We start from the raw sequence: 25,017 nt of genomic DNA on the forward strand, positions 1-25,017 counted from the left end.
GAACTGAATCATGTTCCCATTATGCTGGTAATTGTAACTATCTTTTATTTTTTGTCTGACTATTGATTGTGAAAACTGATAAACAGCTTTCTCTATTGTGATTATGTAACTATTTCTCACTTAGTTCCATTGTATGATGATTGCTCAACAGAAAAATGATAGAATTCTGTATCACCAAAACTACCATTTAATAGAAAAACCTACAATCACTTTTTAAAATCCAGATACATATCAGAATTATCTTGGAATTTTTTGAAAAATACAAATGCCCAGGTATTGCTTTATTTTATTTTCCAGAGCTCCAGATGTTTCTAATGAGTAGCCTTGTTTAAAAACAACTGGTTATGTGAAGATCTTTTACTTTCGTCTAGCTTGTTTTACTTTTCCTCTTTCATATTCAGTGCTCCCATTTCATTTAGTTTATGTTTTCCAACTGCTCCATCTCTTTTTCTTTTTATGCTGTACTTTCTCAAGGCTTTATCAAATGTAGTAGAAAAGCTCTTATATAAATACATATGTAAATATGTATAATATATATATTTTAGAAAACTTATGAATTTTTGCTTAACTAAAAAATTTGTGACATTTCGATTCCACTTGTTTGACTTAGTATAAATAGAATGCTAGATTTCTAATTTAAAAAAAATAGATATGCAATAAGCAACAAAGGTTTACTGTATGGCACAGGGAACTACAGTCAACATCTTATAATAACCTATAATGGAAAATCATTTCAAAAATAGTATATGTGTATACATATAGCTGAATCACAAAAAAGTAATAATTCCACTTATTGAAATATAATAATGTTTATCTTTTTGCCAGTTTTTCTAAATGTCCTATGGACATCTAATAACAATGTATTAAATACAAAATTTTAAATATATTTGTACAGGATATAAAACCAATATACATAGAAATCTAATATATTTAAATTATTAATGACATCATTTAATTTGCTATTATTTTTTCTGCACTTGAAAAATACTCTCAGAAAAATGTTAATAGTCTCACTACATATTTTTGCTTTTCCCTTATATTTCTTCTGATTTTTGCTTTATGTATCTTTGTTTCTTTGTTGCTTGGTGTCTAATGGTTTATGATATCTATCTTCTTTGTGAATTGTATCTTTATCGTTAAAAATATTCATCTTTGTTTCATTTAAAAATAAATAAATAAATTTAATTTAAAAATAAAAAAAGAAAAGAAAAATGGGGTAATGTGGGGGGCCCCATCCAGGATCCCAGGTAGGGAAATGATCTCTTTAAAACAGTCAGAGCATGTTCCTCTTCTTCTCAAACCTCCCAATATTTCTCGCTTTACTTAGCATGCAAGCCCACATCTACAGGGACCAACAAGGCCTCCTGTGGTCTGGGCCCCAACCATCTCTCTGACCTCATCCTCTCTTCTGCGGCTCCTGTTTTACTCCCGCCACTCTGGCGCCCTGCCATTCCTTAAACACAGAAGTTCATGCCTACCTCAGGGCCTTTGCACTTGGCTCTTTCTTTTGCCTGAAACACCTTTTCCCAGACAGCCTCACAACTAGCATCCCTCCCCCTTTTTGTTTCATGTACGTCCTGACTCAAATGACACCTCCTCAGCTAGGCCTTCCCTGGCCACTGTGCCTAAACGTCAACATCCCTACACACCAACCCTTCCTCCTGCTTAGTACTCATCACTACCGTCTATTTTCCTGTCTCTAGCCTGACTTTTCCATTAGAAGTGTCATTCCATTAGAATGACAGAAGGGCCTTTTGTCTATCTCACTACCTGCTGTATCCTCAGGATCTAGAAAACTGCTAGCACATTGCAGGTACTCAGTCAACATTCTGTGAATGAATAAACGCTACGAGACACTTGCCTGATCAAGTGATTAACTGAAAACTGACTTGAAATCTGAAGCATGGAGCTGAATTATCCTGGCTTTTGTGAGAATGGGGGACAGTCAGAAGGGAGTGGGAGCAAAAAAAGGAACATTTTAAAGAGAGAGGCCAGCCTGGACAGTCTCAGAGGTAAGAGGAAGAAAAAGTGTTTGAAGAACGTTAAGACTTCATCGAAACTGAAGCCTGAATGCCAAAGAGTTAGCAAAAAATGAAGAGGTGGATCTGGACAAGGAGGCAGGGGCCTGATCAGGCAGGGCCTTGTGAGCATGCAAACAAGTTTCCACTTTACAAGAGCAGTGGAGGATACTTGAGGAATTTTAATGAGCAGAGTGATGTCATCTATGATTAAAAACAAAGTCATCATGACTGGACTGGACAGGAGCAAGATGGAGGCTGGGAGGCCAGAGAGAAGGAGGGCTGGGGGTGCTGTATGTACCAGGGCAGGGGTGGGGGCACTGAAGACCAGCAGAAAGATTCCAGGGGTGATTGGAAGGACTTGGTAATCGATACACATATGATATAAATAATGTAAGATTAATTACATAATTATAAATTATAAGTAATAAATAACACAGTTGACCCTTGAACAATGTAGCTGTTTAGGGGCATAGACCCTCCATGCAGTTCAAGATCTGAGTGTCATTGTACAGACCATCCTCCACACACACACATCACCACATACATGGCTCCACATCTGTAGATTCAACCAACTGCAAGTCATGTAACTGCAAGTCTGTAACTGTAGTAAGTACCTATTGAAAAAACTTCATGTAGTTCCAACACAGGTGGTTTAAGGGTCAACTGTGTATTTCTAGGCTGAATCGTGGAGAAGAGGATAAGAAAAAGGGAAGAAACGATCAAAGGGGAAGTTTCAGTGTCTGGTTTGAGTGACTGGGTTCAGAGTGTGGTAGTATAAAGATGGCCATGTTCCTTGACAAGTAGGGTTCTGTTTCTCCTCTCCTTAACTCTGGGAAGCATTTGTGACATCATTGCCAAGCAACTAGATATGACAGAAATGATGCTGTATCAGACTGGAAGAGACTGGAAGCTTCCAGTCTTGGTGTCTTGGATCTCAGGAACTGAGGTTCCCAGAGAGCAACCCAGTTGAGTTGCCAGACCACAGCCCACACCAAGTGGTCAGGCATGAGAGTGAAACATGTGGAGCTGGATCCTCCCAGCCTGTTTGAGCCATACCAGCTGACACATGTAGAGCAGAGACAAGTCTTTTCTCAGAAGCCCTGCCCAAGTAGTAAATTCCTGAGCAAAAATATAACTGATACTGTCTCAAGCCAATGTCTTTTGAGGTGGTTTGTTACACAGCCATAAATAATCACGAGAGAGAGAGAATGAGATGATAAACTTGTGATTTATCAGAATGCAAACACATTTCATGCAAAGATGAGCAGAATAAAGGACAGAAATGGTAGGGACCTAACAGAGGCAGAAGATATTAAGAAGAAGTGGCAAGAATACACAGAAGAAGAGCTATACAAAAAGATCTTCACAACCCAGACAATCACAATGGTGTGATCACTCACCTAGAGCCAGATATCCTAGAATGCAAAGTCAAGTGGGCCTTAGGAAGCATCACTATGAACAAAGCTAGTAGAGATGATGGAATTCCAGTTGAGCTATGTCAAATCCTAAAAGATGATGCTGTGAAAGTGCTGCACTCAATATGCCAGCAAATTTGGAAAACTCAGCAGTGGCTACAGGACTGAAAAAGGTCAGTTTTCACTCCAATCCCAAAGGAAGGCAATGCCAAAGAATGTTCAAACTACTGCACAGTTGCACTCATCTCACATGCTAGTGAAGTAATGCTCAAAATTCTCCAAGCCAGGCTTCAACAGTATGTGAACTGTGAACTTCCAGATGTCCAAGCTGGATTTAGAAAAGGCAGAGGAACCAGAGATCAAATTGCCAACATCTGTTGGATCATCAAAAAAGTGAGAGAACTTCAGAAAAACATCTACTTCTGCTTTATTGACTATGTCACAACAAACTGGGAAATTCTTAAAAGATGGAAATATCAGACCACCTGACTGGCCTTCTGAGAAATCTGTATGCAGGTCAATAAGCAACAGTTAGAACTGGACATGGAACAACAGACTAGTTCCAAATCAGGACATCTTCCCTGGTGGCTCAGATGGTAAAGCATCTGCCTACAATGCATGAGACCCAGGTTCAATCCCTGGGTTGGGAAGATCTCCTGGAGAAGGGAAATGGCAACCCACTCTGGCACTCTTGCCTGGAAAATCCCATGGATGGAGGAGCATTGTAGGCTACAGTCCATAGGATCACAGAGTCAGACATGACTGAGCGAATCTACTTTCACTTTCACTTTTCCAAACCAGGAAAGGAGGATGTCAAGGTTGTAAATTGTCACCCTGCTTATTTAACTTATATGCAGAGTACATCATGAGAAACGCTGGGCTGAAAGAAGCCCAAGCTGGAATCAAGATTGCTGGGAGAAATATCAATAACCTCAAATATGCAGATGACACCACCCTTATGGCAGAAAGTGAAGAGGAACTAAAGAGCCTCTTGATGAAAGTAAAAGAGGGGAGTGAAAAAGTTGGCTTAAAACTCAACATCCAGAAAATGAAGATCATGGCATCTGGTCCCATGATTTTGTGGCAAATAGATGGGGAAACAATGGAAACAGTGACAGACTTTATTTTTTGGGGCTCCAAAATCACTGCAGATGGTGACTGAAGCCATGAAATTAAAAGACGCTTACTCCTTGGAAGAAAAGTTATGACCAACCTAGACAGCATATTAAAAAGCAAAGACATTACTTTGCCAACAGAAGTCTGTCTAGTCAAAGTTTGGTTTTTCCAATAGTTATACGTGGATGTGAGAGTTGGACTATAAAGAAAGCTGAGCGCTGAAGAATTGATCTTTTGAACTGTGGTGTTGGAGAAGACTCTTGAGAATCCCCTGGACGGCAAGGAGATCCAACCAGCCCATCCTAGAGGATTTCAGTCCTAAATATTCATTGGAAAGACTGATATTGCAGCTGAAACTCCAATACTTTGGCCATCTGATGTGAAGAAAGTGACTCATTTAAATGTGACTCATTTTAAAAGACTCTGATGCTGGGAATGATTGATGGCAGGAGGAGAAGGGGATGTCAGAGGATGAGATGGTTGGATGGCATCACCGACTCAATGGACATGAGTTTGAGTAAGCTCCAAGAGTTGGTGATGGACAGGGAAGCCTGGTGTAAATGCAGTCCATGGGGTTGCAAAGAGTCAGACATGACTGAGCGACTGAACTGAACTGAAGTGAAACACAGGGGTAGGCAATCCTGGTCCCCCCAACTATTCCTACTTAGCAGGACGTTGTAGGAAAGCAGAGTGCCCACCAGGGTAGGGTCCACTACTTTGGGATGGTCTTGGAAGAAGTTAATTTGAATCCAAATTAACCAGGAAGGAAACGGAGTATATTAAAAACTGTAAGATCACACTTTCATTTTGTTTGAACCACTGGAGGAAATCCAATTTCAAATTAATATAACAAAGCCAGAAACTTGCTTTAAAAATATTCCATCAGTTGCAAAGCTCAGCTTGGGGAAGGGCATACTGGAACCCTTTAATGGCTACTCTGGTAAAGACATTCTTTTCATTTTGTAAGGGAACAAAAGATTAAATGAGTACCTCTGGAATTGTCTAAGTTATTGGTGGGCACTCTCCCTGTGTGAAGCTGGAGATCAGTAAGGTTCCAGATCAATATCAGAGCTTCATGTCAGGGGCCAGTCCATGTATGTGACCGATGCAGCCAGACAGGCAAGGGGAGCAAGCAACTCTGCCTTTATTTGAACCACTTTTTTTTTTTTTTTTTAAGTTAGTCAGATATAGACAGTTCCTTTTAAGCACTGGGATTTAGAGTTGGAATGTGGATGGGATTAAAGCAGTTTCATTAAAGGAGGAAGAAGCCCAGAGGGAAAAAGGCATGAAAAACTCAGGGACTTCTAAAATCGGATATCCTCTGACATGCTTACCACAGAGCCAGAAAGCACCTCAGTAAACCTCAACCTCGAGCTCTGTTAACTCAGGTATTATTTCTATTATCATCCTAATTACCCTCCTCATTGAAAAGGAAGCAAACACACCCTCACTGCAGACATAATGTTCAAATACTTGCCCTGTAGCTTGAGAAAGGTTAGGTATGTCTCTTACATTTTTCATGAACCTAACTTAGACTTATCCACTCAGGCTGTTAATTACTAGTATTTCCTAAATGCAATTACAGTCTTTTTAGGAAATGGGTTGTTGCACATTTTTTTCCACCCAGAGACACAATAGAGAGTCTAACTCCTTTGTGGTGTTTAAAGCCTGTTAGTCAATGAGTAGGTAAGTGGTTCAAAGGAAAAAGAAGAAGTGCTGAGATCATTAACCATGACTCAGAACACACTGGGGCCTCTATTTGGTGAAAGCAAACAAATTCCAGATACTGCCTCAGAAAAAAATGTCATTTTCACCATTTCTATGACCTAGTTAAGAGGGAATGATGGTATCGTCTATACTTTCATAGTTTATGGTATTATTTCCTTCATCTATTACATAAGGTCTACATAATTGATTGTGACTTGAATACAGCTGCAAGAGCAATTTTATCTTCAGAGAGGAATTTTAAATGCTATTTTTTTTTTTTTCTTAAGAAAATGGAGATGATGCAATCCAACATGTTTCCTTCAGTGGCCTGAAATTTTAGAGGAAGAATTACTGCCCTAGTTCTACTTGAGAGTCTGAACTTTCTGGCTCTTTGGGGTGATTTTTATTTATCTACTTCAAGCTTAAAGGTTTGTCATATTATCTTTTAAAGTTTAAACTATTCAAGCAAATAGCATTTTCTGGGAGGGAGCGAAAAGAAGGTATGGATTGGGAAGAGGAGTAAATCTTATGCCTGTCAACACCCCAAGTTTCAAACCTATTTAGAAAGTTATTTTAGGGATTCACATGTGTCATAAAGTGGTTATTCAGCTATTCTTGTGCATGTTATGTAACAGCCATACAACATGCTTCTTCCCTTCAGGAAATTCTCTCTCAAATAAGGGTTGAAAGATGATCAATTGGGCTGATCATAATGTTTGTTTGGGTTTTCTATATAGAGACAAAAAGATAATCTAGTATTGAGAAAATAAAGAAGTGAAAATTCCAAACACTGGAAGATAAGTAAAAACCAAAAAAGTTTCAATGAGGATACATTGTCTAGGATAGTTACGAAAGCATCAATCATTCATATGCTCACTCGCTAAATATTTACAGCGCCTGCCATATGCTGATGACAGGGCTAAGGTCTGGAAAGTTAGTGACAAGCCAAAAATAAGACATAAGCCTGGCAAGCTGGCACCATCTCTAAGCCTGTGGGCTCAGGAAGGAGCAAGGCTGCCTGAGCTTGAATCTTCACCCTGCCGCTTAGAAACGATGGGTGCCTTCTAGGGCTGTGGGCAAACCCCTTAACCTTCCTGTGCCTCAATATCCTTCCCTATAAACAGAGATACTAAGAGTGCCTGCCTTTTAGGACTGTCAGGAAGATTAAATGAGCTGATACATGAAAAGCATGGCAAATCTAAGCACTAGTCAAATGCAAGGGCTACTTCTCAGAACAGCAAACGAGGGAGGCCAGGGAAGAGGCAGACCAAAGCGTGGGAACATGAACTGGGTCAGAATCCTAGGAGCTCCCCCCGTACACTTCACTGATGTAGATATAAGGGTCCTGGCTCCAGGAGAAGGGGCAGGCAGGTCTCAGCTAACATTCCTAAGGAATGTCCCATGGCTCTCAAACTCAAGGTGCAGGCCAGCATGCTAATAACATCACTGCCGAGTGTGGACAAGCTTGAGGCAATTCCAAAGCCTGCCGGCACAGAAACCGAGTGAAAATATGCCCTAACTTCTTGTTGCCTCATTTCCAAAACCGAACAGCCTGAGAGTTACCCTCTGACTGTTCCCCAAAGAGGCCGTGTATGGGGTATGGGCTAGGGATTACCTCATTCAATTCCAAGCAACAAACCCTGAGATAAGAACAGAGAGTCTCATTTTATAAATGAGGAGACTGAGGCACAGGAAGGTGAAGAGTATTCACCAATATTTTAACCTTTTTGCTTAAACCTAGAGACGGAAGCTTGTTGCAGCAGAGTCTCTAAGCTTGAAGCTCAAGAGATGGTGGAGCTCACAGCTCAGAACTCAGAGCCCCAGGGCCTGATATCTAGGATGGCCAGGCCCATGAAAAGACGGGGTTTTATAAAAGCACCCGGGCTGGCTGGTTCCAAAGCCTACAATCCCAGCAGGAGGAGAGGAATCCCTAGCATGGGTTAACATTTTCCTTTCCATTGCAATTGTTTTTCATTCCTGATAATCATTACAGGCAATGTGTGTTGTACCCCTTCCCTGCTCAGAGCAGGAGATGTAGACCCCTAGACCTAGACCTAGGCAAGAGACCTAGCTGGGGGATTTACTCACAAGAACTCGCACACAGACATGACGCAGGCTTGTGACAGAGGTCCTGAGGAGTCTCACGGATTTCCAGCCCTCCAGGACCACCCAGGCAGGGAGAGGGGCATTGTGACTGCCGTTGCCCATGCTGGGGGGCGGGGTGGCGGTAGTTCCCAGCAACGCAGGCTGCTCTGGCCCAGGAAACTCATCCCTGTTGTGGTGGGAATCATGTTTGTTTTCTGAGGCCAAGTTCAGAGTCAATAAAATGCAAGGCTTTACACGGCATGGGTTGGATGGTTCCACCAGCTCTTTTCAGTTTGTCTTTAAAAATCTTTCTGAAAATAAAACTATAATTGTGGCTTCTCCTCATTGTCCATTGGAGAGAGGAGGAACGAGGCTAAGAGATGTGTCAACCACAGAGCTTTAGAGTAAGTGAATGCATGGACTACTCTGAACCTTCAGTGCTGCTGAGCAAAGGGTTTGAGGGATCTGCCCTCCCCCTCTTTGCAGAGATCCATGTGCTTCAGTTATGTGAGATGCAATTAGGCACAGCTCATCTCTTTTAAATTCACTGGGGATTCATTACATGAACCCTTGAAGGTTTCCCTTTCAAATGACCATAGATTTTATATTCAAATCAGTGTTCAATGATCACTCTAACTCTGCTCCACTCCTGTGTCCATGGAAGCTGACGACATGAGAAATGGGAAAACAGAAAACATGGTTCTTTGAATCAACACAGGAAAAACAGCAGAGGAGGAACAAAATTTCACAGCAGACCATGTAATCAGAAGCTGCCTTTGGCAGGGAAACCAGCAGCCTGGCTTCCACATTCCTCCACCCACAGCCTGGGCTGAGGTAAGACACACAGATTGTTTTCTTTCAACGGCGAGGTGCACCCCTTCATGACATGAAGCCTCTTTCCCAGATGCTGTCCCAACACTGAAAAGACTGATCCTGTTTCTCAGGTTGGAAGTGGGCATGCTACAATCTATAGAAATTCTTCAGTCTGCTTTCCACCAGTTGACACACAGCTTGTGTATTTACCATTACAAACAAAAAATACAACGTATGTTCCTCTCCATGAGGCCAAAAAGAGATAGTGGTTAGATTCTCACAAACTGAGTTCCCACTGAGGCTTTTTTTTTTAACTCACTTGTGAGATACATACGCAGACTCTGAGGCTTTGAAGGAAATGACTTTCAAGAACCTCTATTTGCAGATCCACGTATATTTAAAATTATTTTCAGTTTGTTTTTCATCATCAGATTTTACAACAAGAATCTTAGCTTCTGTGCACTTTAAAAGCACTAACTTGCTTTAAAAAGAAAGTAGAAACACACAATAACCAATTGTCTTCTGAATCCACTATACTCTGTATATCCCACAATTAACCCAACAATCTGCGATGAAAGAATAATGTAACCTCATCATGTTCCCTAACAGTGCTGAGTCATTGCTCCGTGAGAGGACTTACAAAGGAGGCTTACTTCTCATCCTTTCTCAGTCAGGTTTAGCTGCATTATTATGGTATTTCACCCCACAGCCTGTCTATTCTCCTCTGAGTCACTGTTTTCCTCTTCCATTACTTAACTGGAAAAAAGTAAGTCCCCCTCAAACGTCAAATCTATATATGTACATGTTATGTCTGAATTTCGAAACTGGTAAATGTCAACGTTAGTGAACCAATCTGAACATTCTAAAAGATAGGTCAAGTTAATAATATCTTAGAAGAATATTTTTTCCTTATATTAGGTCAAAGATTATATACATTAACTATATAGATAATATATGTTAAATATAGCTAATGAATAACTCATTTTTTTTTCTGTAAATTTAAACAGTAATCAGAATGGTTTCTTAGTAGATTCAGAATGACATCATTTGTGCCTTTACTGACACATTCAATACATACTTGCTGGGAACTGACAATGCACAGTTTTATGGCATGCAATTCACGTGAATAAGATAAAAACTATGGCTCTCAGAGCCCATCAGTACAAGAGATATACATATAAGTAACAGGAAATCTACAAAGCAGTGCCATGTGAAAATCAGACAGAGGAGATAACATCTGGCTGAGGCCCACGTAGAAAGGTTGTGTGGGGGGCCGTTTGATGAAGGTAGGATTTGGTGAACATAAACAGTTCTCCAATTAGGAGAATAGGTATCGAGATAAAGCGCTGGTGGTGAGAAAGCATGGGCTGCCTAACCAAAGCAGCCAAGGCCTGGGGGCATTTTGGAATGAAAAGACTAGAGTTTGAGTCCAGAAGGGCAAGTTAAGTTCAATCCATGGAGGGCGTTGAAAACCAAACCAAACTTCTGCTGATTGATAACAAGGTTTGGCCAAAACACTGTTTAAGAAATAAAAGCATTAGTCAAATAAATCATAGGCATAATTGAAAATGCCCTTTTGGCAATTTTAAGTGCTTTGACCATTTACATTAGTAAATGGAGGCAAACTATATGGATTCATGATTGTATGCTGCGTGTGTGAGTGCGAAGTCACTTTAGTCGTGTCTGATTCTTGGCGACCCCGTGGACTGCAGACCACCAGGCTCCTCTGTCCATGGGATTCTCCAGGCAAGAATACCGCAGTGGGTTGCCACGCCGGCCTCCAGGGGATCTGTCTGACCCAGGGACTGAGCCCACCACTCTTATGTCTCCTGCACTGGCAGGCGGGTTGTTTACCACTACTGCCACCTGGGAAGCCCGGTTGTACGCTAGTGGGTCTGCCTTTATCTCATAATGTTTCTCTTCATAGGATTTGTTATTTACCACCGAAAAACTAGCAATTCTTGTAGCTTTTCTTTAAAGGCATCTGACATCAAACAACATACACAAGAGAGGGCAGACACTCTCTCAGAAGAAGAAAAACATATGCCCTAAGCAACCGTGCTTGGACACGACCAAGGCCATCTTTCAGAGATGCAGCATGGATGGTTAATCTCGTGCAATGTCTCAGATCCTGCCTTTGAGTGCAAATGCCATAAAGGCCAAATAATATTTGTAGAGCTTAAAGATGGATTCTTTCTTCCCCTCTTCAAATGAAGGTATGTCAAATAGCAATGCTTACACACATTTAGCTGTGAGGCAAGCCCAAAGCAACATGCCTAGACTATTCTCTGTTACTTTACCTTGCACTGTGCTTCTCTTTTCTGAATGACCTGTGCAAAATTATGATTGTAAGTATGGTTATAAATGTATCCACTCAATCCAGTCTCAATCCACTTTGAGATAGGCAAACTCAAAGCACTGTTGGTCCACGATGCTGGATGCTTGGGGCTGGTGCACTGGGACGACCCAGGGGGATGGAATGGGGAGGGAGGAGGGAGGAGGGTTCAGGATGGGGAACACATGTATACCTGTGGCGGATTCATTTTGATATTTGGCAAAACTAATACAGTTATGTAAAGTTTAAAAAAAAAAAAAAAATATCTGGCATAATGCGGCCTTGACCTTTAACAGATCGTTTCAAATTCAGCAGTTTCTAAACAAATTAGGGTTGAACTAATTATATACATGGTGTTCCCTGGTGGCTCAGAGGGTAAAGCATCTGCCTGCGGGAGACCTGGGTTCGATCCCTGGGTTGGGAAGATCCTCTGGAGAAGGAAATGGCAACCCACACCGGTACTCTTGTTTGGAAAATCCCATGAACGGAGGAGCCTGGTACCCACTGTCCATAGGGTTGCAAAGACTCGAACATGACTGAGCAACTTCACTCACTCTCAATTATACACATATTTAAAATAGTTCTTAACAATTAAAGTAACAATATCAATGGATGTTTACTATACTTTCTTGAATAAGTTAACAGAACACAATCACTGTCTTTATATATGGGTGCATTTACGGTATTTTCCCATTTCAAATCCAATTCAGTTCAGTTCAGTCACTCAGTCATGTCTGACTCTTTGAGACCCCATGAATCACAGCACACCAGGCCTCCCTGTCCATCACCAACTCCCAGAGTTCACTCAGACTCACATCCATCAAGTCAATGATGTCATCCAGCCATCTCATCCTCTGTCGTCCCCTTCTCCTCCTGCCCCCAATCTCTCCCAGCATCAGAGTCTTTTCCAATGAGTCAACTCTTCGCATGAGGTGGCCAAAGTACTGGAGTTTCAGCTTTAGCATCATTCCTGCCAAAGAAATCCCAGGGCTGATCTCCTTCAGAATGGACTGGTTGGACGTCCTTGCAGTCCAAGGGACTCTCAAGAGTCTTCTCCAACACCACAGTTCAAAAGCATCAATTCTTCGGTGCTCAGCTTTCTTCACAGTCCAACTCTCACATCCATACATGACCACTGGAAAAACCATAGCCTTGACTAGATGGACCTTTGTTGGCAAAGTAATGTCTCTGCTTTTGAATATGCTATCTAGGTTGGTCATAACTTTCCTTCCAAGGAGTAAGCGTCTTTTCATTTCATGGCTGCAGTCACCATCTATAGTGATTTTGGAGCTCCCCAAAATAAAGTCTGACACTGTTTCCACTGTTTCTCCATCTATTTCCCATGAAGTGATGGGACCAGATGCCATAATCTTCGTTTTCTGAATGTTAAGTTTTAAGCCAACTTTTTCACTCTCCACTTTCACTTTCATCAAGAGGCTATGGGTGACAATATACAGCCTTGATGTACTCCTTTTCCTTTTTGGAACCAGTCTGTTGTTCCATGTCCAGTTCTAACTGTTGCTTCCTGACCTGCATATAGGTTTCTCAAGAGGCAGGTCAGGTGGTCTGGTATTCCCATCTCTTTCAGAATTTTCCACAGTTTATTGTGATCTACACAGTCAAAGGCTTTGGCATAGTCAATCAAGCAGAAATAGATGTTTTTCTGGAACTCTCTTGCTTCTTTGATGATCCAACAGATGTTGGCAATTTGATCTCTGGTTCCTCTGCCTTTTCTAAAACCAGCTTGAACATCAGGAAGTTCACGGTTCATGTATTGCTGAAGCCTGGCTTGGAGAATTTTGAGCATTACTTTACTAGCGTCTGAGATGAGTGCAATTGTGCAGTAGTTTGAGCATTCTTTGGCATTGCCTTTCTTTGGGATTGGAATGAAAACTGACCTTTTCCAGTCCTGTGGCCACTGCTGAGTTTTCCAAATTTGCTGGCATATTGAGTGCAGCACTTTCACAGCATCATCTTTCAGGATTCAAATCCCATTATTTTCGTGTAAAACATTCCATTTCATTTTCAATTCTCAATAAACAAGCAATTTATAAAGGCCTATACAGGACTCGCCTGGTGGCACAGTAGATGAGAATCTGCCTGCCAATGCAGGCAACATGGGTTCAATCTCTGGTCCAGAAAGACTTCACACGGTGTGGATCAACTAAGCCCTTGCACCACAACTGCTGAGCCCACACTGTACAGCCCGTGTGCCCCCACCACTGACGTCCGCATGCTCGAGGGCCCTCGAGCTGCAACTGCGCAACCTGTGCGCCGTAACTACTGAAGCCCATGGCCCCAGAGCGTGCTCTGCAACAAGGGGCCACCACGGTGAGAAGCCCACAAGCCACAAGGAAGAGTAGCTCCTGCTCACCGCAGCTAGAGAAAGCCCATGCACGGCAATGAAGACTCAGTGCAGCCAAAAATAAATAAAGGAATGGATAAGTAATTTTTTAAAAATTAAAAAAAAAAAGCCTATATAGATTACCAAAGATCAGACTAGATCTAGCAAAAGTAAATGTACTGATTGACCCACATGACTATAGTCACATATTCCAATATTCCAAAATATTGGAATATGTGGATATTTGGATAATATTTCAAAAATGAGTCTGAAAAGAGAAAATCAAAGAAAGTTGAGGGGTTCTTTGAGTGGAAAGTCATAATTCAGGTGTAGCAGGATGACTCAGTAAAATTAAAGTAATAGTAACATATTCACTGAACTTTTACTATGTGCCAAGCATGAGCTGAGCACACTGTACATATTAAGTCGTTGCCAAATATGCTACTCTTTCTTAAAAGCATGGTGACAGTAACAATAGCAGTATTCCTGGAGTGTTTGCTAACTGCTAGACACTACATTAGCATTAAACCACTGTCCTTGCAGTATTTCATGACATACCTAATACCAATTCAACGAGAGGCACTTAGTATGTCCATTTTCCAGATGTAAAAACTGAGAAGCAAAGAGGCTTAATGATGCACCCAAAACTACATACATCACTAGCCGTTTTCCCTTGTGAATGGTGACTCCGGTTGCTGAAACGGTAGACAGGTAACCTGGGTCCCTATTAGACACCATGCGAAATAAACTGTCTGCTATTTCTTATCCATCTCAATGCCTTACCCATTTCATCTTCCTCCTGAGAACACAGCTAGTTTTCCCACTTTCCTTTGTGGTTAGGAGTGGCCGTGTGACTAAGATCTGCTCACCTGATGGATCATGAGAGAAAGTGTTAAGTCTACTTTCAGGCAGGCCCATAAAGACCTGTCATGAGACACTGCATTCTCTCTCTTCCCCTTTCTGCCAGCTTGGTGTTAATACCCTCAACTGTGGAAGCTGTGTGGTGATGAGAACAGAGCCTCCAGCCAGCTCGACTCCTGAATGACTGCAAGATGCACTTACACGCTCCTCCCAACTGCTACTTAGTTAATAACTGCTATTCAGTTTGATGTGAACCAGACATAAAATTTCATTGTATTAGTTATTAAGATTTTAGCATTTATTATAATGTCCCATATTTACTTTAATAATGGATGTGCCCTATATTTTAGACACTTGTATAAATGTCAGATACTGCTTTAGCAATGATGCAGAATCTAATTTCTTCAAATGTTGTCTCTTGTTGAGAAAGAATTTGCTTTCTCTACCAGCTGTAGCAGACAGATGCCCTGGAATGGCTTTTTACCATTTTAAATTACCATTGTAAATTTCATCAGTAAGAAGATACAAGATACAGAAAGAGGAAGACAGGTTGACTCAGTCCACTACCCCTCTGAGGTGACAGACGGACACGGCTTTGGTGAAGGTCATTCTCCATTGTACTGTGGGCAGCTTGTCCATCACTCTAGTGTTATTTTTTTTTGAGGGGGGGCAGTGTGGACGGGGGGTTCCTACATACACCTTCTGGAATCTCTGAAAGCTAATGGCACCTTTCTCTAAGCTTTGATCTATCAACACTTACAAGAGTTTTCGAGACTCATAATTTGAAGTATGAAACCCCTTCCAGTTCAGAACACCCAGAAAGGTTCCTGTTTCTCTAATGAAACTCTGAGGGATACAATGTAATATCTACTTCTCAAGGCAATGGATCCTTAGCTATTGCTATTCATGGTATTTTCCCTGCCCTAATACATCTCCCCTCCAAAGTTTACAGTAATGGACCTCAGACTCCACAGACTTTTTATATTAAACTCTTACTGTCAACAACAACCATCAACAGGCCAGGCTTCTCAGGGGTGTGACCTGTGCAGTTTCTCAGGACTCTGCTCAGAAAGGCTCATGCGTGCGTTAACACTCTTTGGTGGCCTTCTTGAAGTTCTTGCTAACTTTTGGGCAAGGGGCTCACATTTTCATCCTACATTGGGCCCTACAAATCACATAGCTGATTCAGTACCAATGACAGTATTTGAACAAGAATCATGGAAGACATACAACAAAGAAGGAAAGGCAGGTGCCTTTGTCTCTTTTGTTTCTATAGGGCAATAGGGAAACATACAAAGAAAGCACTGCCTTGTATCTATCTTTGACATCTTAATATGTTCAGCAAACTGTCTTGTAATCATGGTGCTTACTGTGCCCAATAGCAGAGGAACTGTAAGAATGTGATCCATCAAATGTTGGAAAGAAGACACAGTCCATTGAATTTTCTGATGGATCTCTGTATGTGCAAGAGCAGAAGCCCTTGCATTTGGGGAAACACCTTAATGATTTTCTTTCCCCCAGATATACAGACTTGAGTCCCAGACCCAAGTGGGACAGAAGTAGGATTTGAGAGTTCGAGTCTCCTGCATAATAAAATATTAAGGATTTGGTTTCTGTAGTGGCTAACGGTACGACAATGGAAGTCTGGAATAGGATATGTGGGAGAGAGACGGACTTTCTCAACATGGCAAAGTTTGGGGACTGAAGAAAAGCTAATGTCCTTGGGGCAGAGGATAGCTAACACACTTCTAAGAACAGTGCAGTTTACATCTGAATTGAACGTGTTGTTCTACATTTGGATTACAGCAACCAAATCCTGCACTCTATCTCCTTCTCCACTGCTACTACCTTTCTTTCCATGGCCTAACTTTATGGAAAAATCAACTGTGAGCGGCCTTACCAGTGGGGATGGTGTTGTTATTAGTTAGTGGTGTCTTCCCAAAGCATTGATGGCCAAGACAGGGCAGAAAACGACCAGCAGCCATGAAAGGTGAGCCCGGGAGCAGGGATTTGGAGCAAACTATGAGACCACAACATCAGGGCTTTTGGACAGACTGGAAATGCTAACTACACTGGATCTCTCTCAGACTTGACTGACTGGAGGCTTAAGTCATTTTATTTGGCTAGAAAGGAAAATGTTGGCCTCAAAATCCAAAAGGACTTGGAGATATCCAAAACATACCAATATTTCCTAAAAATACAATCTCCTCTGCAAATGATAGGAAAGGAATATACGGAAGAAATCAATATGAAAGATGGATAAAGAAGTCTAGTTCAAGGTTAATTCATGAAATAACCTACTAAACAGAGATCCAAGCAAGAAAAGGAATCCCACTACCTATAGAAACTTTCCTGTGGCTAAGAATCCCATTTACTGGAATTGAGCTTCTTCCACAAGCATAAGACTCACTTTTCAAATGTGCTAGAAAAAAAGATTCAACTGAAACATCATTTGCACTTCAAAGAGGATGTCACCTGGCATATTTTCATTTCCTTGACCAGAAACAAAAGTATCAATTTACAAGCATCTACATTTCCAGAAGATGTAAAGCCTGGAGTGAGTGTATCTTTCCTGTAACAGACCCAAATAAAAAGATGACCCTCCCCAAGAACATAATATCATATCCTCATTCCAACTATTTACAAGGTAGCAATCAACTCTGTGCCTGGATTCACCAGGGTTCTCCAGGAAGTCAGTATTTGTTTAGGAGCAGAATGGAGCTTCTTAGAAAAGCATCCAGTAGGGCCACTTAAGCACAGCCCCTTGAGGAATGCATGTGATAATAAAAGTCAGATTGCTCTCAATTACATACATTGACAGCTTCCATTTCACAGAGCCCTGAAATTACAGTCAGGGAAAAAAACAGTCTTGGAAAAAGATAATGTAGTTTGAGCGACGGTACATTTATTCTTTAAAATCAAACATCTTTGATTTAACTACTTTTCAGATTTGTTCTTGACAACGTTGCATTAACACTGTAACCTAAAGCAAATTCATATTTATCCAACATACATTCCATGTGAAAAATTGCTTACTCTCTAGATAAACATTCAGGCACGCCTTCCCACCCACATTTAGGAAACCAGAATCATTACTCATACAAGTGTACATCACAAACTGTGAAAAGCTAACTCTTTAAAAATAGCCAAATATATAATACTAGTGGGGACTGTACTGTTATTAAAAGAATACATATGCAGTATTACAGATTAATTGTTGTTCTCCTGGACGATTTTATGCTCAGGTCAATTTAATAAATTTGAATATGTCATCTACTAAATTATGAATCACCAAGAAGGCCTACTCACCCAGAAATTGTTCTGTTGTTTCAAATTCAACTTAAAAAAAATCATCTCAAGCACTGAGAAGATTAAATTACCTGTTTTTTAATTTCAGCAAGCAATGGAGTGTGTCTACCTGCTGGATCCTCTGCCAACTGACAGACAAAAGGCTGAAGGGAGTGCACTTTGGATGCTATCAATTAAGGAAAGGTGGTTCATTAATCTTTACTGTCAACGCCTGAATTCTGCTCTGATGGCTCCTACGGTATGCAGTCAGTTGCTTGCATTTCAAACCAAGACCCATCCAGCTAAATTCCCCTTATAGAAAGATAACTTGAGCTTTTCCTGGTTAACTGTTAAGTCCATTAGAAAAGGCTAATAACATGGGCTTCCCTGGTGATACAGTGGATAGGAATCCCCCTGCTAACGCAGGGGACACAGGTTTGATCCCAGGTCCTGGAAGATTCCTGGTCCTGGCCCACGTGCCAAGGGTAACTAAAGCCCGTGTGCTACCACTACCGAAGCCCGTGCACTCCAGGGTCCAGGAACCACAACTACTGAGCCCTGTGCTGCAACTGCTGAAGCCCATGCGCCTCGAGCCTGGGCTCCACAGTGAGCAGCCCGCGCGCCGCAGCAAAGACGAGGCCCTGCGCGCCGCAGCACGAGAAAACCTGCCCGCGCCAATGAAAACTCAGCCCCGTCAAAAACAAATAAGCCACACGAAGAACTTTAAAAATATAAGTAGCTAATAATACCTATCGATATGAGGGAAATATTTTGAAAAGTTCTTGTGTTCATTCATGCAATATACCATTACTTTGTGCCTACTATTTGCCAGGAATTCTACACAAAGATTAATCAAACTACATCAAAGAAGAACCAGACATCAAGCAGCAATTTTTGGAACCTGACCTCTATACACACCCTAAGAAGGGCTGAACTTTAAAAGAAAAAATTATGGCTGCTTTGGATCCTTAGAAAACGAAAAGCTGAAAGCACATATTTTTGAGAATTTGCTGCATATCACTTAGACTTTTAAGAAAAAGCAAGGCCATATAGATCTAGGCTAGATCCGGACTGGCTTTACCATCACAAGATACTTCAGTTCAGTTCAGTTACTCAGTCGTGTCCGACTCTTTGCGACCCCATGGACTGCAGCACGCCAGGCTTCCCTGTCCATCTCTCTGGTTCCTCAGGCTTCTCTAAAACCAGCTCATCACAAGATAATCTTTAATTAAACAGAGTTGCCAAAAGCAGCTCTTTTGTAGGTGAGCATGAAAAGAAAACTGAACTGAGCAGAGGGTAATGTGTGAATCACCTCCAATGTGCTTAATTTTGCTATATAATACATACAAAGATACATTTATTTTGCCTGTTGTATTATTAATTGCAATTAAATCTTAAATAATGAGTGATATTAAAAGATTTGAAACAAGTATTTGTGGAAAGAGTAATTCTGGAACTCCGGCAGTCTGTGGAGATGGCTGTGACTATCTAGTTAGTTCTCCACTAGAAGAACTAACTCTGGCAAACATTTAAGTGGAAGCTTTGTCAGTATCCAACCATGAGGACACAAACTGATAAGAAGCTTAAGTGAAGGGAATTTAATTCAGGGAGCTGGTTTCAAAAGTGATGGGAAAATGAGAAAGCCAAATAAGAACTGAGGAACCTGGAGACTGCCCAAAGCAGGAAACAATAAAGGGTGCAGAGGAGATGGGGTGAGACCTCCTCTCAGGGACCGGTGTTACACGGAGGAAGCTGTCTCTCCAGGTTTTTCTGGCAGGAGATACCACCGTGACGTCCCCATGGCAGACAGGAAAAGGGAAAGAAACCCTTGGCTTCTCCTTGCCTCATTCTCACGGCAATGCCTCCTGTCAGCCAAACCCAGGAGACAGTCGGACATGGAAGGCTGGGGAATTCAGCCTGTGATACAGAGCACTGCAGGAGAGGATAAGAATGGATGCCCATCCAACAGGGCCTGGACCACCATTTGTGCCTCAATCTGTATGAAGGGATTTGTCAAGGTCACAAGTTCTCGTGTTATGTGACTTTGGTATTGCCATGAGACTCATAAAACCAAAAGCATCAGTTAACTCCTGTATACCTGAAGTCCTTGTGATTTAACATTCTCCTAGGTAAACTACAGATAATCACGATGGCGTAATCACTCACTTAGAGCCAGACATCCTGGAATGTGAAGTCAAGTGGGCCTTAGAAAGCATCACTACAAACAAAGCTAATGGAGGTGATGGAATTCCACTTGAACTATTTCAAATCCTAAAAGATGATGCTGTGAAAGTGCTGCATTCAATCTGCCAGCAAATTTGGAAAACTCAGCAGTGGCCACAGGACTGGAAAAGGTCAGTTTTCATTTCAATCCCAGAGAAAAGCAATGCCAAAGAATGCTCAAACTACCACATAATTGCACTCATCTCACACACTAGCAAAGTAATGCTCAAAATTCTCCAAGCCAGGCTTCAGCAGGATGTGAACTGTGAACTTCCAGATGCCCAAGCTGGTTTTAGAAAAGGCAGAGTAACCAGAGATCAAATTGCCAACATCTGTTGGATCATTGAAAAAGCAAGAGAGTTCCTGAAAAACATCTACTTCTGCTTTATTGACCATGTCAGAGGTTTTGACTGTGTGGATCACAACAAACTGGAAAATTCTGAAAAAGATGGGAATACCAGACCACCTGACCTGCCTCCTGAGAAATCTGTATGCAGGTCAAGAAGCAACAGTTAGAACAGTACGTGGAACAAAAGACTGGTTCCATATAGGGAAAGGAGTATGTCAAGGTTGTATAATTTCACCCTATTTAACTTATAAGCAGAGTACCTCATGAGAAATTGTTGGACTGGATGAAGCACAAGTTGGAATCAAGACTGCTGGGAGAAATGTCAATAACCTCAGATATGCAGATGACACCACCCTTATGGCAGAGAGTGAAGAACTAAAGAGCCTCTTGATGAAAGTGAAAGAGGAGAGTGAAAAAGTTGGCTTAAAACTCAACATTCAGAAAACGAAGATCATGGCATCTGGTCCCATCACTTCATGGCAAATAGATGGGGAAACAATGGAAATAGTGACAGACTTTATTTTGGGGGGCTCCAAAATCCCTGCAGATGGTGACTGCAGCCATGAAATTAAAAGACGCTTGCTCCTTGGAGGAAAAGTTATGACCAACCTAGACAGCATCTTAAGAAACAGAGACATTGCTTTGCCAACAAAAGTCTGTCCAGTCAAAGCTATGGTTTTACCAGTAGTAATGTATGGATGTGAGAGTTGGACTATAAAGAAAGCTGAGTGCCGAAGAATTGATGCTTTTGAACTGTGGTGTTGGAGAAGACTCTTGAGGGTCCCTTTGACTGCAAGGAGATCCAACCAGTCCATCCTAAAGGAGACCAGTCCTGGGTGTTCATTGGTAGGACTGATGAAGCTGAAATTCCAATACTTTGGCCACCTGATGCGAGGAACTGACCTATTGGAAAAGACCCTGATGCTGGCAAAGATTGAAGGTGGGAGGAGAAGGGGATGTCAGAGGATGAGGTGGTTGGATGGCATCACTGACTCGATGGACATGAGATTGAGTGAGCTCTGAGAGTTGGTGATGGACAGGGAAGCCTGACGTGCTGCAGACCTTAGGGTTGCAAAGAGTTGGACACAACTGAGTGACTGAACTGAACTCAACTGAGGGAAATTACAAGACTTAAATCTACCCCAGTGGTATAGATCTAGAAACCTCAACATATTTTTGAAAAGCACACTGGATTTTACATTCAAATATCCACTAGCAGAAGAGGATAACCTTCAGAATCACTGTTTTCCCAGGTATCTTTGGTAGCACTGAGATTGTTCCAGCTGATACATTCTCCAGTTTTTAGCTAGTCTTTTCGGAGAAGGCAATGGCACCCCACTCCAGTACTCTTGCCTGGAAAATCCCATGGACAGAGGAGCCTGGTAGGCTGTAGTCCATGGGGTGGCTAAGAGTCGGACACGACTAAGAGACTTCACTTTCCCTTTTCACTTTCATGCATTGGAGAAGGAAATGGCAACCCACTCCAGTGTTCTTACCTGGAGAATCGCAGGGATGGGGGAACCTCATGGGCTGCTGTCTATGGGGTCGCACAGAGTTGGACATGACTGAAGTGACTTAGCAGTTTGATTCTAAAGACAGGGTCACAAGGTTCAATACCCACTATTTCTGTGTAGGGAAGAGAAATCTGTCCACACAGTATTAGTTATCTAGAACTTTCTAACATCTTATTACAGAAAGCAAAGCTTAATAGTACAGGTTTAGGAGACAGAATTGTCGTATATGTTCAAAATGAGTAAAAATAATAAAATCTTAAAAGTTTTACAGTATAAAAAGAAAAAACTTTAATAATCCATGTAAAATACATATGCTTAATAAATCCATATAAAAGCATCATAGGGTTCATGAGTACATGAATCCAGGACTGCCTTTCTGAAAGAGTACACTGAGTGTCCACATGGGGTATTTTTTAAGAGGTTCTCTGTTATTGGGGAAAATGTCTTTATTTCTTTTAGCATTTGATATACTAACAATCATGTCTTAATCACCAAGTAAAGGGTATCATATGTAGTATTTATGAAACATATTTAATAATTAAACATTTAAACATATTTAACAATTTAAAAAGTTGTTTTAGAATACCTGAATGAGAGTATTCTCATTCATATTTTGCAAAATGAAAGCCCAGGAAAAGAGAAAGAACTCATATATATTTGTGAAACAGAGTAACATAATTTTTAGTATAGCTCAACCTCTCCTGACCATAGAAATCATTTAGGAACTTATTAAAAATACAGGTTCCTTGGGAGAAAACGGTAAATCATACTTTAAACCAATGACTCGGTTGAATTTAACAGCAGAAGAATAAGTTTGAGGTATGAAGGCAGGTTAACCAGGATCTGAATCCTGGCTCTCAATTTTCTAGCTACATGACATTGGGTAAGTTTCTTAAATTCTTGGGAGTCCTGCTTTTTTCATACATAATACGGGGATAACAATAGTTCCTATTTAATAGGGTTGTTGTGAGGATAAGATGGACACAAACCATTTTAGCAGCATTGTGTGACAAACGTTATGTGTTCCATAAATGTTATTAATGTTAGAATGTTAAACCAGATATGTGTTTTTTCTACCTCTCAACCTGGAAACATATTTACCTAATTGATTGTTTTCTAGGAATATCTACTCCCACTCGAGGCCTCTCACTTCATGTCCAATATGCTTTTACACTGTTATAATTGGTCAGTTGCTTTTGTAATATATTTGCTAAAATTAAAATTTCCAGCAAGAAGAATTTGGTATAAAACAGCCACCTTCAGATTATTTCTTTAATTCTTCTTCACCCTCCCCCACCCCCACGCAAACTTTATAAATACATTCCAAATGGTCTTCATCAGTATGATCTGGGAGGACAGGGCATCTTCACTGTGCAATATGCCCCCAGCCGCAAGCACGGCTTGCGTGGCGAGCCCACATATATCTCCACGGGCGCCAGTGTGAGTGTTGTGTGTATAGGCCACACCGCTGCTCATCAGAGGCCCTCGTTTTCTTCCTGAGAAAGCTGGTACGATGCAAGGTTCACGGTAGAAGAAACCAGTCAATGATCCGCGGGGAGTTTCCTTCTGTTCACTGGCGTCTCACTTGAAGCCAACCCTTGGAGAAAGTGGCCAGCGAATATTTTATCTTTATCAGGAACTAGGGTGTAGTTTCATCCACGAGGAACCTAAACATGTAGTCACCGCCCATCTCTATGAAAGGACAGGAAATGGCATGCATCTCCTCCACTCATTGTGAGAAAGTACTTGTGTGTTTTAAGATCACTGCAGATGGTGACTGCAGCCACAAAATTAAAAGATGCTTGCTCCTTAGAAGAAAAGCTATAACAAACCTAGACAGTGTATTAAAAAGCAGAGATATTACTTTGCTGACAAAGGTCCAGCTAGTCAAAGCTATGGCCTTCCCAGTAGTCATGTATGGATGTGAGTGAGAGTTGGACCATAAAGAAGGCTGAGCGGCAAAGCATTGATGCTTTTGAATTGCAGTGTTAGAGAAGATTCTTGAGAGTCCCTTCGACTGAAAGGAGATCAAACCAGTCAATCCTAAAGGAAATCAATCCTGAATATTCTTTAGAAGGACTGATGCTGAAGCTGAAGCTCCAATACTTTGACCACCTGATGCAAAGAGCTAATGCATTAGAAAAGACCCTGATACTAGGAAAGATTGAAGGCAGGAGGAGAAGGGGATGACAGAGGATGAGATGGATGGATGGCATCACTGACTCGATGGACATGAGTTTGAGCAAGCAAGATGGTGAAGGACAGGGAAGCCTGGCATGCTGCAGTCCTTGGGGTCACAAAGAGTCAGATACGACTGAGTGACTGAACAACAACAGCAACATTTGTGTGTTGTTATTTAAGCCCAGGTTTGGTTCTCATATGGAAACGTGCAACTCATTGATCAAAACCCCACCCTAAATTGTTGTTCACTCCTGTCATCTTCTCCTACAGTCTGTGCCTGCCCAGACAGAGGGCAGAGACCAGCCCAGATGGGACTCATGGTTCCAGTCTCATCTTGCAAATAAAAGAGAGACCTCTGATGTCTCATTTCACTTTGGCAGGCTACACTTCATGGCTCTCACTTACCAGCACCTGGGGTCACAACAGCATCATGTGCATATATGCATGTCTAGGTCTCCATAGACCTCCGAGTCCTGCTTGGCCAGCAGCAGGAGAGTCACCAATATCCAGGGGGAATATTATAAGAGGTACCAGATGGAACTGCACACCACAGGTGGCTCAGTGGGTAAAAAGAATCCGTCTGCAATGCAGGAGACACAGGAAACATGAGTTCAATCCCTGGGTTGGGAAGATCCCCTGGAAGAGGGCATGTCAACCCACTCCAGTATTCTTGCCTACAGAATCCCATGGACAGAGGAGCCTGGTGGGCTACAGTCCATGGGGTTGTAAAGAGTTGGATATGACTGAAGCGACTGAACACACACC

At 41.6% G+C, this 25,017-nt stretch overlaps 1 protein-coding gene and 1 non-coding gene across 4 annotated transcripts in view; one reads left to right on the top strand and one right to left on the bottom strand.

The window, feature by feature from the left end:
* The window catches only part of MACROD2 (mono-ADP ribosylhydrolase 2), a 2,318,987-nt gene that overhangs the window by 1,322,139 nt on the left and 971,831 nt on the right, over positions 1-25,017 (bottom strand). The gene's annotated exons all lie outside the window — the stretch shown is intronic.
* On the top strand, positions 4,015-4,086 carry TRNAC-ACA. Its single transcript has one exon. It is a non-coding gene; the product is annotated as a tRNA-Cys (tRNA).

The sequence above is a fragment of the Bubalus bubalis genome, chromosome 14 (assembly GCF_019923935.1).
Source record: "Bubalus bubalis isolate 160015118507 breed Murrah chromosome 14, NDDB_SH_1, whole genome shotgun sequence".
In the NCBI taxonomy this organism is placed as follows: domain Eukaryota; kingdom Metazoa; phylum Chordata; class Mammalia; order Artiodactyla; family Bovidae; genus Bubalus; species Bubalus bubalis.